The 13,579-nt window shown below is 39.2% G+C and overlaps 1 protein-coding gene across 1 annotated transcript in view; it reads right to left on the minus strand.

Moving 5' to 3' along the window:
* The window catches only part of TRIM2 (tripartite motif containing 2), a 115,913-nt gene extending 105,057 nt beyond the window's left edge, over positions 1–10,856 (minus strand). Inside the window, exons 1-2 of the mRNA XM_054202841.1 lie at positions 10,799–10,856; positions 10,516–10,662 (exon numbers count right to left, since the gene is read on the minus strand). The gene's annotated coding sequence lies outside the window, so the exon portion shown is untranslated. The remainder of the gene's footprint in view (positions 1–10,515; positions 10,663–10,798) is intronic.
* Positions 10,857–13,579: the final 2,723 nt, after the last annotated feature.

Genomic DNA, 13,579 nt, shown 5'->3' on the forward strand with positions numbered 1-13,579 from the left:
TGCATGCCACAGCATGAAACTGATGATGTACATTTGATCCTAAAAGCCCAGCAGGTCTACGTTCTGATACGCCTTTATTTTTCACCCCATTTTTCTTCAAAAACTCAGGCTCCTTTTTGAAATATGGCCGCTTTATGCATATGTTTTCAAGCTTTTATTCTATACCAAAAATACCTGGAAAACAAGATGACAGCACATGAAAAAAAAGCTACAGAGTTATTTAAATAAGTCAGGGTTAGCAGCATATTCTGGAAACTGCCAAAGGGTTTGTGAAATAAATTCCATTTGGCAAGTTTAGAGATAAAAGAATCCAGCTGCTTTCAAACACCAAGCGCACCACTAAAAACTCTCTAAAATTGCAGAAACATCTTAAATCAACAAAACGTATCATCCTCCCACACAAAACAACAACAGCAACAAAAGAACCACAAAACAATCCTATTTAGATAGACTTCAATGCTAGCTGCAGTATGTCTGTTCCAGGAAGTTTGTCAAAGAACACACTTATATACAACAAAGGGCATAGGGTTGAGGGATTTTATGATGCTTCAGGCTATTGCAAAGCTAGGCAAAGAGATGAAAGCAGTCATGCTGCTGAAGGACCTAGGATAAGGAACCAGGGTGAACCATACAATGATTGGTATCCTTCGCAAAAGCGCTTCTATCCACTTGATTAAGAGTCTTCCAATGACTGTATCACTAAACAGGAGTTACTGGTTTAGGGCTTGATTCACTGAAGTCAGTCGTGACTTTCTACTACCTTTAAAAGGTCTTTGGATCAGATGTTAAAAGAATAAAACCCATCTATGTATCCTTTCTTCCAAGTTTAGGTAGAACCTGTTCAACTCCTTCATGACATGTAGGGCATGTAAAACACACTTCTAGCAAAACTGGAACTTGGAAGTACTGAAGACAGGTACTAGCTCCTTCATTGTAATAGGAGAAAATACTCATAAAGGAGTCCGCAGAAATGGCAAGAACTTAACTCTAAAGAGAATCTGTATATTCAGGCTGTTGTTCCTTGTAATTCTTCTTCAACAGAATATCCACTGTCACAGGTTCCTAGCTCTGCTCGTCAACAGCCACAGCCCCTTGGCAGAAGTTAATACCTTGCACAATCCAACAATTTGTGTGACTGCACTCCAAAACAGACTTGCAAAATAGGTTGGCCCTGCTGAAATGCGAACATATTTTATTTCATTTTTAAGTAGACCATTTCACAGATCTAGGTTTGAAGTCAGTCACACTAGCACAAGCAAGGGTAAGGTAGCTTCCAGTAAACAAAGACAAATGAGCCACTGGAAGCTACTGACAGACTACTATCCTGGGACAACAGCATGGATGTCCAAAAAGAATGTCCAAAAAGACAGCAAAGAGTCCTTATGGAATGAGTCCTCCTTGTAGGTAACTAACACTCGAAGGTAACAATTTCATTAATTAAGAAGCAAAATGAATAAACACTCTATTGAAAGTTCCTTCCATCTCTCCTTATCTCCTCATAATACTACAGTATCAGTTATGAAGAGCTTTGAAATTCACATTTCAAGCTGGTAATTTCCAGCTTGTCTTTAAAAAGACAAACATTAAATCTAAGCAAAAGCAGTTCAGTAACTTTGCAATATGAAAAATAAACAAACTTTTAAATTTCTAAACGCATGCAAAGAAGGTAAAAAAGACTTGTGCTGAAATGCTTGGAGACAGAAGGCACAAATTTGGCATGCAAGATGACCAAATAAGAAGAAATGCCTTCACATTTTCCAATTAAAATGGGATTTGCTTTGACTGATCTGCTGCAAATCAGTCTTTTTGTCCTTTATCAACAGTTTTCCCCCAGCTTGAAAGGAAGGAGCTAAGGAACATCATGCTGTGCTTGTGTACGATTAACTTAGCCAAGCAATGAAACATTCAGAGAAGAAACAGAACAGCCCTGTCTGTAATATATAGATTTTTACACTGTGCTTACACAGCGCTGAACATGCAGTATGGTAAAAGCACTGTAGCTCCCAAGATCTGTGTATTTATTCTATCCTATTTATGCATCACCTCCAGTGTCTCTGTAAAATACCTGAATGAACTACAAAAGCTGTAACATCACAGAAAGTTGTTCTGTATTCAGTAATCGATATTGGCACTAGGGCTTCAATCCACAAAGGGATGCCTCCATGTCCCTATGGATCAAGCTGTTTATAATTAGGGTGAGAACCACCTCACTACAAAGGGTCTGTGTAACTTCTTACACATTACCTCAGCCCTACAATTTCAGATGCCTAAAAAGGTCCAAAGTGGTCTATTAGAGATCTCATCTTATACCTCCTCCTGCACATGACATGTCTTTTTACAATACTATTCTCGGGCTTTAATTTGCCAGCAACTGCTTTCTTAGGAAAAAAAAAATATCTTGCTTTTATCACTTTGTCATATCTCATTGCTGAAACAACATTACAGACTCAATGTCAAACTGACATGAAGCACCTTGTTGTAACCACACTGAAGTAGCTTTAATGTCCTTTCCCCATAGCTTTCTTTAGGTAATAATGAGCTTTACTTTTGATGGTCCAGTCTTTATAGTGCTGGACATTTGTACGCAAATGGACAAGTTGCTCAGGAACAGAAAATGAGACTTTGTATTTTTTTTTAATGTTGGTTGGACTCAATCTTCTCAGCATGTCTATATAAGGTTGGCTAAAAAGAGGCATTATCTTTTTATCAGATATGTCCCCTACAGGCAGAGTATTTTCTACACTTCCAGGAATTCAGATTCTTTGAGATTTTAAGTACCAGGGTTGGAGCTGGATGAATACTATTTGCCAGCTGACACCAATTTTGATCTTCTCTAATTCACAATCATTCACAAACATTTCTCACTGTCGAGGAACACATTGTATGCTTTTGCCAAGCAGTCTGGTGGCCCATTTTGCAGATGCTGGTTGCTCATGAACATACCAGCTCTTGACTATTTGAGTTATGTGTATGCTTTTCATCCATTGCCTTTTTTTGCTGAGTGGGTGGCAGAAACTTTCATGGAAAATAACTGATAGCAAACAACAGAGAATGGATTTCCATGGCAAATCTTTTGGGATTTGCAAACATCTCCATGGCCATTCCACCATTGTACAAGTATTAAAGACTGGCAAATAGCAGAGCCACCACAGTCTTGAAGAATGTTGGATTAAAATGATTTAATTGTTATTATATTTACAAGAGTTCCCTTTTCCACTACCTTGCCAGCCTTAACCACTATTTTCCATAGCAACAGTGGCTAAAATGACAGCAGCAGATTCATGCTAATGGCCTGCAGGAAAAATATTGAGAAATAGGCTTTTCTTCCAACACCAGCTAATGTGAAATCTGGAGGCTGCACCCATGTTCCTTTCAGATGGGGGAGATCATAAGCTTATCAGGAAAAACTATCAGGAGCTCAGGGCTGAGCATTTTTAGCTGACATGCTTAAGCTATGGAACATATCAGGAGGGACTGGTATGAGTTTAAATATATGAAGGAAGATGCTTATGACCCACCTCTCCTCATATTGCAAGCTTTTCTGTAGCAATGAGTGCAGAATACACAATAATCTCACAGAAGGACAATGGAAACTCTAAAAACACAACAGAATAAATATCAAGAGCTAAGCACAACAATGAGTAATGTGTTCTCAAAAAGGAGGGCACGGACAGGACTTGAACACAGAGTGCATCAGGTATCTAGCACATCTGATCCAGTTCAATCTGCTAAGGGTCTCTAGACTTCCACAGCACTGAAGGTGAACTTGATTTATGAGAATTAGAGAGAAATAACAGCGCAGGATGGTCACGAGTACAAATCCTAATTTACATCAACGTAAAACGGAGCTTGCTACTGTTACTCCAGATCAAGAGCTAAAGCTCTGTGCTCCCAGTCCAGTCAGATGATAAGTATAAAAATAAAAAGGCATATGAGTAGTCCACTTACTTACAATGTCTATGCCACTCCCAGCAGGATGAATGCCTGGCTACAACAAAGCTTTGGGTAAGGTTTCTGATCACAGGGCCCCTGCGAGAGTGTGCATTAAAGCTGCTTCTAGTAGTAGGAGTCTCACAGTATGAACATTTGCTACTATCAGGCTCAAGACAAAGCACCTATTCAGATACTTTCATTCACGCATTTTAAAAGGTTTTACAAGGGTGGCTGATAAGAATTGGCTGCACTTCACTACTGAAGGCAACTGAGGCATTACAGAAATAAGACTCTCTTTTTTTTTTTCCAAAATGGCTTCTTAGAGTGCCCTAATGTTTTTGTTCCAGGGTTAAGCCATTGAAAAGACTGAGTACTAGAGGTATACATGTTCCCCTGAACAATCCTGTCATCACAGCAGGCATTTAGCATTTCTGAAAATGTTACCAGAGCCTGAAGATTAACGCTTCAAGCTAAATTCCCAGATCTGAAGAACACTTTTGAACACACAGTCCTATATCTCTAAGACCACAGTCCACAGAAAGTGAGTGGTAGAGTCAAACTCAAAGATGTTTCACCTTCAGAGCAAGTGTAAATATGACTAAATGAAACAAGCTATGCCACATGGCTCGTTTGTTCAACAAAAGTAACAAGAATAATTTGTATGTGGAAAACTTCACAATAGAAAGGCATATGTTGGCATGACAATACATTAAAGAGCTATTGTGTAGAAATACAACAAGAATAATACATGAGGGGATTATTATGAGGACAGTACTCTAGACTCTCATCAAATGTGGTTTGTTAGAAATAGGAACAAATAACGCTTTCTCTAACTTGCTTGAACTTGCAGAAATGACCGTTAAAGCTAGTAATAAAAATTCTCCAAAGACCCGAAACAAATAAAAGTTGCTTTTGTTGTACTCCTCTCTCTAACTTTTCAGGAATATTTTAGGCCTAGATGGGTTTTATTTTGCCTGCATTCTTTGTCTTATAAGTTCTGGTTTTCTCTCTGATCCTTTTGTTTTCTTTTATTCATATGGTCTTCAAAAATAAACATTTATAAACAAGGTAAGAGAACAACGGGTGATGGTTTTCTGCTTTGAAGAACAGGGATAAATGTTTTGAGTGGGTATACAAGAATTAAGACATACTGAGAAGACAAAGAACTGAGAATAACAACAGATTAAGTTCTCCACTGACACATACGTAAATTGCTTTGCATAAACCAGATGCAGTCCAGAGTTTGGTTTACGATACCCTAAGAAAAAGCTACTTTAAAAAGGTAAAACAAATACACACCGCTTACTATATTCATGAAAGACTAGACTGGATTTTTACCCCTTTTACTTGAAACAACATTAAGTTATATTCCAAGTCTTGTTACGAACAGGTATTTTTAGAATCAATTGTGTTAAGAGGTTTGAGCTACCTGAAGATTAATCTTTTGGTCTTAACAAAAACTTGTCTGAATAAAGCAACTCCTCTTCAACAAGAAGTGTCATTCTTCATCTAGAGACAGAGGAAACCATTTCCAAAAACATCCTTTTCTAACCTTCACTGTCCTGGAGAATAAGATCATCATCTGACTGTATTCTTGCTCCTGCCAGCAAAAATTAAACTGCCCAGACTATGTTTTCCATTTAAAATGAATGAAGGCTTTCAGGAGCTCAGGTTTCCCTCAGTCGTCAGCCCTGCTAAAATGGGGCGTTTTCTTTTGGCACATAGTTTCCAGCTGTAGCCAGGACTAGTGAGACACAAAGCTGCGTCTCTGGGTGGAAAAGCAGAAGCAACTACATAGAACATTAAATGTGTTGATTAGTGCATTTTTAGACGTGTTGACATTGTTCTTGCACCTATGAAGTTCAACCCTGACACATCTGCACTACAGGCCTGCACCTGACTGCCATTGATGTACACATGAAAGACGAGTAATGACAACAGCATAGGTTTCAGCTCTCAGGCATTACTCAGACACATGCAGGCCACACCAGTGAGGCCTGCGCTGCTTCAACCACAGTGTGACAACAACTACCTTCAGCCCACCTTCAGCCATCTGGGGCATCTCTCCCCTGTGTCATGCTGCAGGCATACCCATAAATTGAAGTCCTTGGGTAGCAGGCTTTTTGGGTCATTCATCATACCATCCAGCAGTGGTAATGAAAACGTGAGACCTTTTGTAGAAAAGGCTATTAAAAAATTACAGTACTTTAAAATTCTCAGTGATTTTTCTACACAGGAGAAGAAAATGTTAAGTATTTTAGCATAATACCTGATCAACAAACTTTCAATAGAATAAGAGATAAAATTAACTCTAAATGTGTGTATTTTATCTTCTATTTTAAAACCTACTTTTTCCTTCTTCCAAAGATCTTCATTTCCCGTGTTTCCAATGCTTGTGTTTCACCTCAGGCTGTCGTAACACTCAATTCTTTATATTTTTGTATTTTTCTCCTCTAGGGTCATTCTTTTATCAGCTCAGCAAGACCTTCTTCGTTATGTATTCTCTTTCTTGATCTCTTTTTCCTCTCAGGCCCTCTCTTTTCTATCTCGTATCTACTACACATGACCATGTTTTACATTTCCTCACTATTACTTTCCCAAGGTTTCTTTAATCCCATCTATCCCATTTCATAAGGAATACGTCCGTATTGCTTACTTGTCTCCCTCAGGCTTCCTTCGCCATCTCTATTGCAGTTGTATAGTCGTTCCCTCTCTTTTTATTTTGGTATTTTTCCTCTTCAGACTTATGTATCACTTTGTTCTGCTCCGATCACTATCAAACCAATACATTGTTTCTGGAGTCCACAGGCTGTGGACAGCTGGGCAGTACCCATTTCTTTGAAGTTACCATCCATTCCGGAAAGGGAATATCACTGTCCTTCCCTAGTGAGAGTTGCCTCACATTAAAGCCCAACAATTGCTGTCTTGGAGCTTTTGGGGACTGAGGAGATGATGCCACTGTGGACACAACCTGCTCTTAGGAAATTGACGGAATCAGGGATTACAACATTTCATCAATACTAATCCTGTACTGATCTTTAGAACAATTGTAGTTAAAAATTTCCATTCTGATTGATGTAACTTGGATGACTATAAATTTTACTTGCTTCAAAAGCCTAACCTCAGCCCTGGGCGGAGTCACTGGCTATGGCAGTGTGACAGCAGTCATATCCAGACTAGATTCTGAACAGGCAAGGGAACAGCAGGCGTACAATCCAGTAAATCTCACTTGGCAGAGCAAAGCTGTCAGGTCAGTACTCATAACAGGTGAAGGAGAAAAACTGGAAAACCAGCTTCAGCAGATAGAGCTAACAAATATTATTGGAAGATATTCATGAATCCCAGAAAATTTCAAGAACTAGAAGGTGCCATAAATAAAATTTAACTACTAACCCCAAAGATAGGCATACATATGTTTTCCTCTACTCATGTTTATCCAAACAAAGCAGCACAGAAGCAAGCAGTAGATGGGAAATTCCCTCAAGAACACAGAAGGAGGTTTACAATTTCTGACTTCCCAGGCCAGGGCAGGTGCAGAGGGCAGAGTCACAATTAGGTGGGAGCTGTTGGTCTCAGCTTGGCTGGGCAGGAGAGGAAAAGGAGATGCTATCAAGCAGATGCAGTGCAGCTCTTCAGATAACAGTAGCCATAGGAGAGGTAGTTCTACAAAGACCGTTCAGGAGCTGGCTGTGATCTTAACATTTGTTCCTAATGAGCTGCACTGAACTTTCTCCAGCACAGTTGTGCTTAAAGCTGTTTTTCTGGACTGAGGCTGCTGTCCTGGTCTAATTATTGTAATAATTCCACATTCCCCTGCCTTGTGTAATTAACTTGGGTCTGTGGTTTTGCAGAGATCACCACTGTTAAAACAAAATCAAGCTGGTTAGTGGTAGCAGTGGTGTTTGTATTACTGCAGCACCTCTAAAACCCAGTCATGGCTGATGATTCTAGTGTCTTGAGGCTGTGCTGAGGAGGATGAAGAAACATAATGGAGTACACACTATACATCACAAGATGGAAGCACTGAATCTTTCTCCAGCTTGGCAATACGGCTCATCATTTCACATTTCGTTGTTTGTGGACACATGATTTCCTATTGCCCACTGAATACTAGCCTGGGGACCAAACGACAACACTGAAATATTACTCATCACCTATTCAGATATGAAGCCATCTTCCTGCAGGCTTGCTGAAGAGAGAGAGGGTGTCTGTTGTAGGTACTCACAGGGTTCTCAGAGCAATACTGAAGCAGCTCACTGTCCCTTATGTTTCATTTCCCCCCTTAAGCATCATTACTGCCCCTGTGTAGAGAGGTAGCCTAGGTCTTGAGAGACCTTACTGACAAAGCACCTTGCCCAAGGTGATACCAAAGAAAAAAAAAAAAAATCTGCTGCAAAGCAGGAACTGAATTCAGATTTTCCAAGCTTAGAATCTACTATTCTCTGAACAACATCTTTCCTTACATCACACTAGGTTTGCGTGCCATATTAAAAGCTAAGATGCAAATGTTCACACATCACATCTAATTTCTTCCTTTTTAAAAAAAGACAAGTATGAGGTGATGGTATGCCACCAAAAATGTCTGTAATTTCCCTTTTCTTTTAAAATAAGCCAAGAAGTTTTCAGATTTTGGGAAGAAACAATTCAAAGGCCCTGAACACTACAGAGTTGCATAACTTTAGAGAAGGACTGAAAACTATCAGTGTAAAGTCTTAAGGCCTTTCCATTTTCTTAATTGTGATTCATATAAAATAGTTACACCATTTCCAAGTAGCTGCTATATAATCATATTGGCCCTTGCACTGCTTTTTGTCCACATTTTTTTATATAGCAAGCAAAATGTTATTAACCGCATTTGAAGAGAAGCTGAACCCCAAAGAGAATAAGTGAAATGTCACACAGCAAGTGACGTCAGGCTGCAAGAAGGCAACCCAGCATTGCAGAAACATCATGTGGGCCCTATGGTTCCTGTGCCATAGTTTTCGCTTGGCAAGACTGTAGTAGGGGTGATGTGCACAGTCTGCTGGGATACCAACAGTCACAGCAAGGCAGCAAGTGTTTCAGCAAACGCACCAAGAAGCAGAGTTTTAAGCAGTCAGGAAAACATAGTTCAAAAACCAGAAAAGGGAAGAGATGGTTTGAAAGCCTCTGAAATACTTCATTCATAATGATGAACCTATAACCTGAGTTTTCAATTAAAAGCACCCATTCTTTTATGTTTAGATAGAAGTGGTCTGTGAGCTGTGACTCTGTCCACAGAGGAATAAGTATTAGATGAGGGCAGAGGACTAAATGGTAGCGAGTTGGCCCATTTAGGTCTTCATTCAAGAAAGTACTTGGTACAAACCAAAGTTTGGTTTCAGTCTGCATGCCCCCCGATTTCGTTTTTTGCATTTTGCTCTCCCTACACATAGTTTTTCCATCTAACCCAAATCATTTTTTCCTCTTACTTTTCAGTTCTGTACCCAAATATTTAACCTCTCTTTGTCCAGCTGCACTGGACTTTGCTCCCTCGCTTTGGCCCCACACACACTCCCCCCTCCACCCTTTGTTTGCAGTCTCTAGAAAATGGAAAAGAAATACTATAAACTCAGATTTCAGTGAAGACTTCATTCTGTGATTCAAGGAGATAACAGTTCTGAATGAAACAGTGTGATGCCTTATTGAGAGCCAAACACGGCGAGCCCAGATCTGAATGCTAGCCCATTTATTCATCTAACAGTTCACTCCAAGAGATAACCATGCTGATCATATCAGAAAGTACATCTCTGCAAATATACTGTAGTTGCATATTTACTGGGAAGCACTTGAAAAAGTTACTTGCACAATCATGCATCATTGGTTATGTGTTCAAGATCAAGTTTAAACACTGTTTACCCCTTTCAGTTTATATCCTGTTATCTTTGTCTGTGTACTAAGGAGATTTAAAATCTCCAGACCATCCCTTAAATCTAATAACAGAGTAGCAAAAAATTTGTAAGGCTGTGAGCAAAATATTTAACAGATACATTAATGTGAATTCTCCATGCAGTAAAAACATAACAGAACTATAAGAATATAAATTATATTCAAAATATTTCAGTAACTATATCTTGTAGGTTTCTAGCCCAATTATTTTTAAAGTGTCTGCTCCTTAAAAATGAAATGCATGATAAACTGAGTGTAATCTTACACTTTTTCTATGTTTTCTGCATAGAAAATACTCCAGTGTTTTTGTAAATGAATCCCAGTGATAACTGACAAACACCATGAAAATAAACTCAAAGTAGTTATAAGGTAAACTAAGGAGTCCTTGCTGAGCCAAGCCATTTCATTGGTGAGCATTGCAAAACCAAGGAAAGTGTTTTAATGTTTTATATGCACAACTTCCAACTTTAAGAAACTCTCCTTTGAAACTGCAGACAAGGAGAGCTCACAGACCATGAATTCTCTCATCAATTTATGACCTGTCTCCAGTGCTGCTGTTCTGTTTTCAGACCAAGAGGAGCAGGCAGCTTTACAGACCACATTCAGCTGCAGACAAGAGGTAAATAAGATCATCTGCACTATTAACAAGAAAGAACAAACTTGTTAAGTACCTACCTTCTCCTCATTTTCTTTGTTCCAGTTCCTCTACAGACTTCAGCCTTGCAAAACTCCCCCAGCTCGTGTGACCCCACAACAGAGTCTTGAGTGATTCATTGTGGCAAACTTCCTTCTGTTCGGCTTCAGTTTATGCGGCCAGAGTGGCTGAGGTGGAAAAAAAAAAAAAAAAAGGAAAAAATAAAAAGTGGAGATATTGACAGGAGAAACGAAAACCATCTTAAGAAACAGTATGTCTGGTTAAGGCACACTATTCCTTCACTATGTCAGAGAGTTAGTTTACCAACTATTGACTTTGGCTGTAGGTCACTAGGGTGCTAATGCCAGGCAAGGCAAAAGGTATCTTGTCCTTTGATAGGATTTAAGGGTAATCTTCAGAAGAAAGAACGAGAACAGTTATTAGCGTTTGGGGGTGTGATTGCTAATCCAGCAACAATGCATGACTGATTTATTAACTGTTTCACTTGCAGAAACAAATGGAAGAAGGTTCTGCCAAGAATCTGCCGTTCTTTGATGGAGACCACAATGTCTGAGTCCCTTTCTTAGGGAAAAGCCGTGGCAAATGCTGAGCCTGTATATTTCACAATGAGGGATTCATTCTGTTTTAATTCATAATCCTATAGTCTCACAGATGAGAGCGTGTTACAGAGAATTTTTAAAAAAGCATGCAGAAATATACCTAGTGTTATATAAATTGATAGACAAAGAGGAAGAAATATATCTGCATGCATTTTTTCCCTGTTTATCAACATCATCAGTAGCTAAACTAGGTCATGTCAAAGGTAAGCCATTAGTGCTTCCCCTGCTTCTTCCCCTCCACCACCAAATCCTAATTCCACGTCGCATTGCCACAGAAGCAGCAAAACTGCATTTTGTAGGCTACTCTTCAACAGGATTATGCAGCCTTAAAAAACACTGGAGCCTCTTACAGGACAAAACATTCTCTGCCCCAATGTAATCATTCACCATACTGAAACAGCTGCATTGGCAGCTCAGACAAAAATCATTCATTTGCAGCATTCTGTAAATTCCCATCCCGTAAGCACCTATTTGCATGCTGCAATGATACATCCAGGAAAAGACTTACTGATCTACACAGTGACCCAAGTACAAGGATCAGAGGCAGAAGTTTCCACCCTGAAGAGCCAGGTGTGCAATGCTTTCACGTACCTAGGTCCTTTATCATGCATCACATTGAGCCTTTTAAGTTGAATTCATGCCTCACTTTCAGACTTCTTCCCAAGTCTGAGTAACCTACTGGTATCATCCTAAATGATATCTACTCCCTATTATGGCTTAAGACAGCATTGCTTTTGAAATAAGAGCTATTAACATTTGCATTATGTCTTTACGCCAGGAGGACTTCTCTATTTGAGTCGTCAGTTTAATTGTTAATTACTTTATGTACCAGATACCTCATAAAAACAAGTCAAGACACAGATCTTGGTTCAAACAATCTACATTATATAACAAGTGAGAATTGTTAGCTAGCAATAAACAAATATATGAGACTGAAAGAGTGAGGAGGGGAACAGCCTATAAGCAGCCTACAAGAAAGGCCAAAAGTTACCTAGGCCTTCAGATTGATTCATGCAGCTCTCTTGCCTGTATGAATACTGTAACAGCTCAACATTGTTGCTGCGTCTTCTACCATGTTCTTTCCTCTTCAACTCCTGCCTTCAAATTTAACAGAACATGTTATGAACACCAAAATGCAACCCACTGCTATTCACACAACAAAACTCCTCCATTCAGTGTCTACTCCCTGGATAATCTGAATAGTTAAAGTTGGCCTGAAAGTAGGTAGAGTTGGCCACATGCCATTAGCTGCAAAAGGTGTGAAACCAGTGTGCCATTATAAGAGATCTACATAGAAACATCACTTAAAAGCAATCAAAAAAAGGCTAAAGATTAAGATCCCCCCTATAGTGGTGTCAACCTTTTCTTTTTTTTTTTTTTTTTAATTAATGTCCTGGGCGGGGGGGGCGGGAAAGAAGTAAGACTTGAGTAAGAGGTTGCAAACTGCGGGTAAAAAGAAAAGCATTTGCATACTGCTGCTTTCTCAGCAAGTCCTCTCACTTGCACTGTGGGCAGTTTCACTGCTGATGTAAGAGCCGTGCCTAACTCTCCGTACCTCACCTTGCTTTGGCTTGTACCATGTAATATTACATTGTGCTTCATCTTCACAATTAATCTCAGTGACTTTTTCAGACAGATTTGGACCTGTCTTCTGATAATTTATGAATCCTGCAAGCTGATCTGGGTGTCAGAGCACCTACTCAATTAGTATATTGGCTTATCTTGGTTAAGTATTGACCTTAAAAAGCAGTACAGAAATCACAAAACGTCTCAAGATAGCCATGTGTCATTAAAAACTGGGATAGTGGCATAACATCAAGAAGCTTTCCCTCCATTTTTAGTCAACTTCACAAGCCTGCTTTTGTCTAAGGAACGGAAAGGGGTGGAAATAAATAGCTGTAGGATATCTTAGCAGAGGGAGGTACAACAGCAGGGCACATTTCAGGTGGAAAAAGATGGCAACTCAGTGAGGCAGTCGGACCTAGCTCAGTCTCTAGTGACAGGAGCCCCGCAGGGTAACAGGTTAAGCCAAGTGAAAAAAATTTATCCTAATAGTCTGGTTTCCCACAAAGTATATAGCCTCCAAACCCCATTATAATCCCACTTTATTTTCTTTAGTACAACATTATTTGTCAAGAATTAAAGTGATTTAGTAGGTACATAAAGAAACTACTTCGTAGAAATTCACTAAAGTTTAAATTTAAAGAGTTGCTTAATCTTCTTCTCCAGTACAGATAGTATGTTTTTCTTTAATCAGCTGGTACATATTCAGCACCAGACTAATTTAGAACACTGAGACTTTATCAGCTGTGTCTCTAGTACCCTAAAAATACAGCACTCTTCTTTTTTTTTTTTCCATGTTCACAGAAAGTAGAACAGCCTTTTACTCCATTATCTTTTATTTGAAGGCTCCATACAAATTGTTCCTTCAAAGCCTTTATTGCCATCAGAGGAAGAAAGCCATAAACATCCTTTAGCTGTAGTA

This window comes from Rissa tridactyla, chromosome 5 (genome assembly GCF_028500815.1).
Source record: "Rissa tridactyla isolate bRisTri1 chromosome 5, bRisTri1.patW.cur.20221130, whole genome shotgun sequence".
Lineage (NCBI taxonomy): Eukaryota > Metazoa > Chordata > Aves > Charadriiformes > Laridae > Rissa > Rissa tridactyla.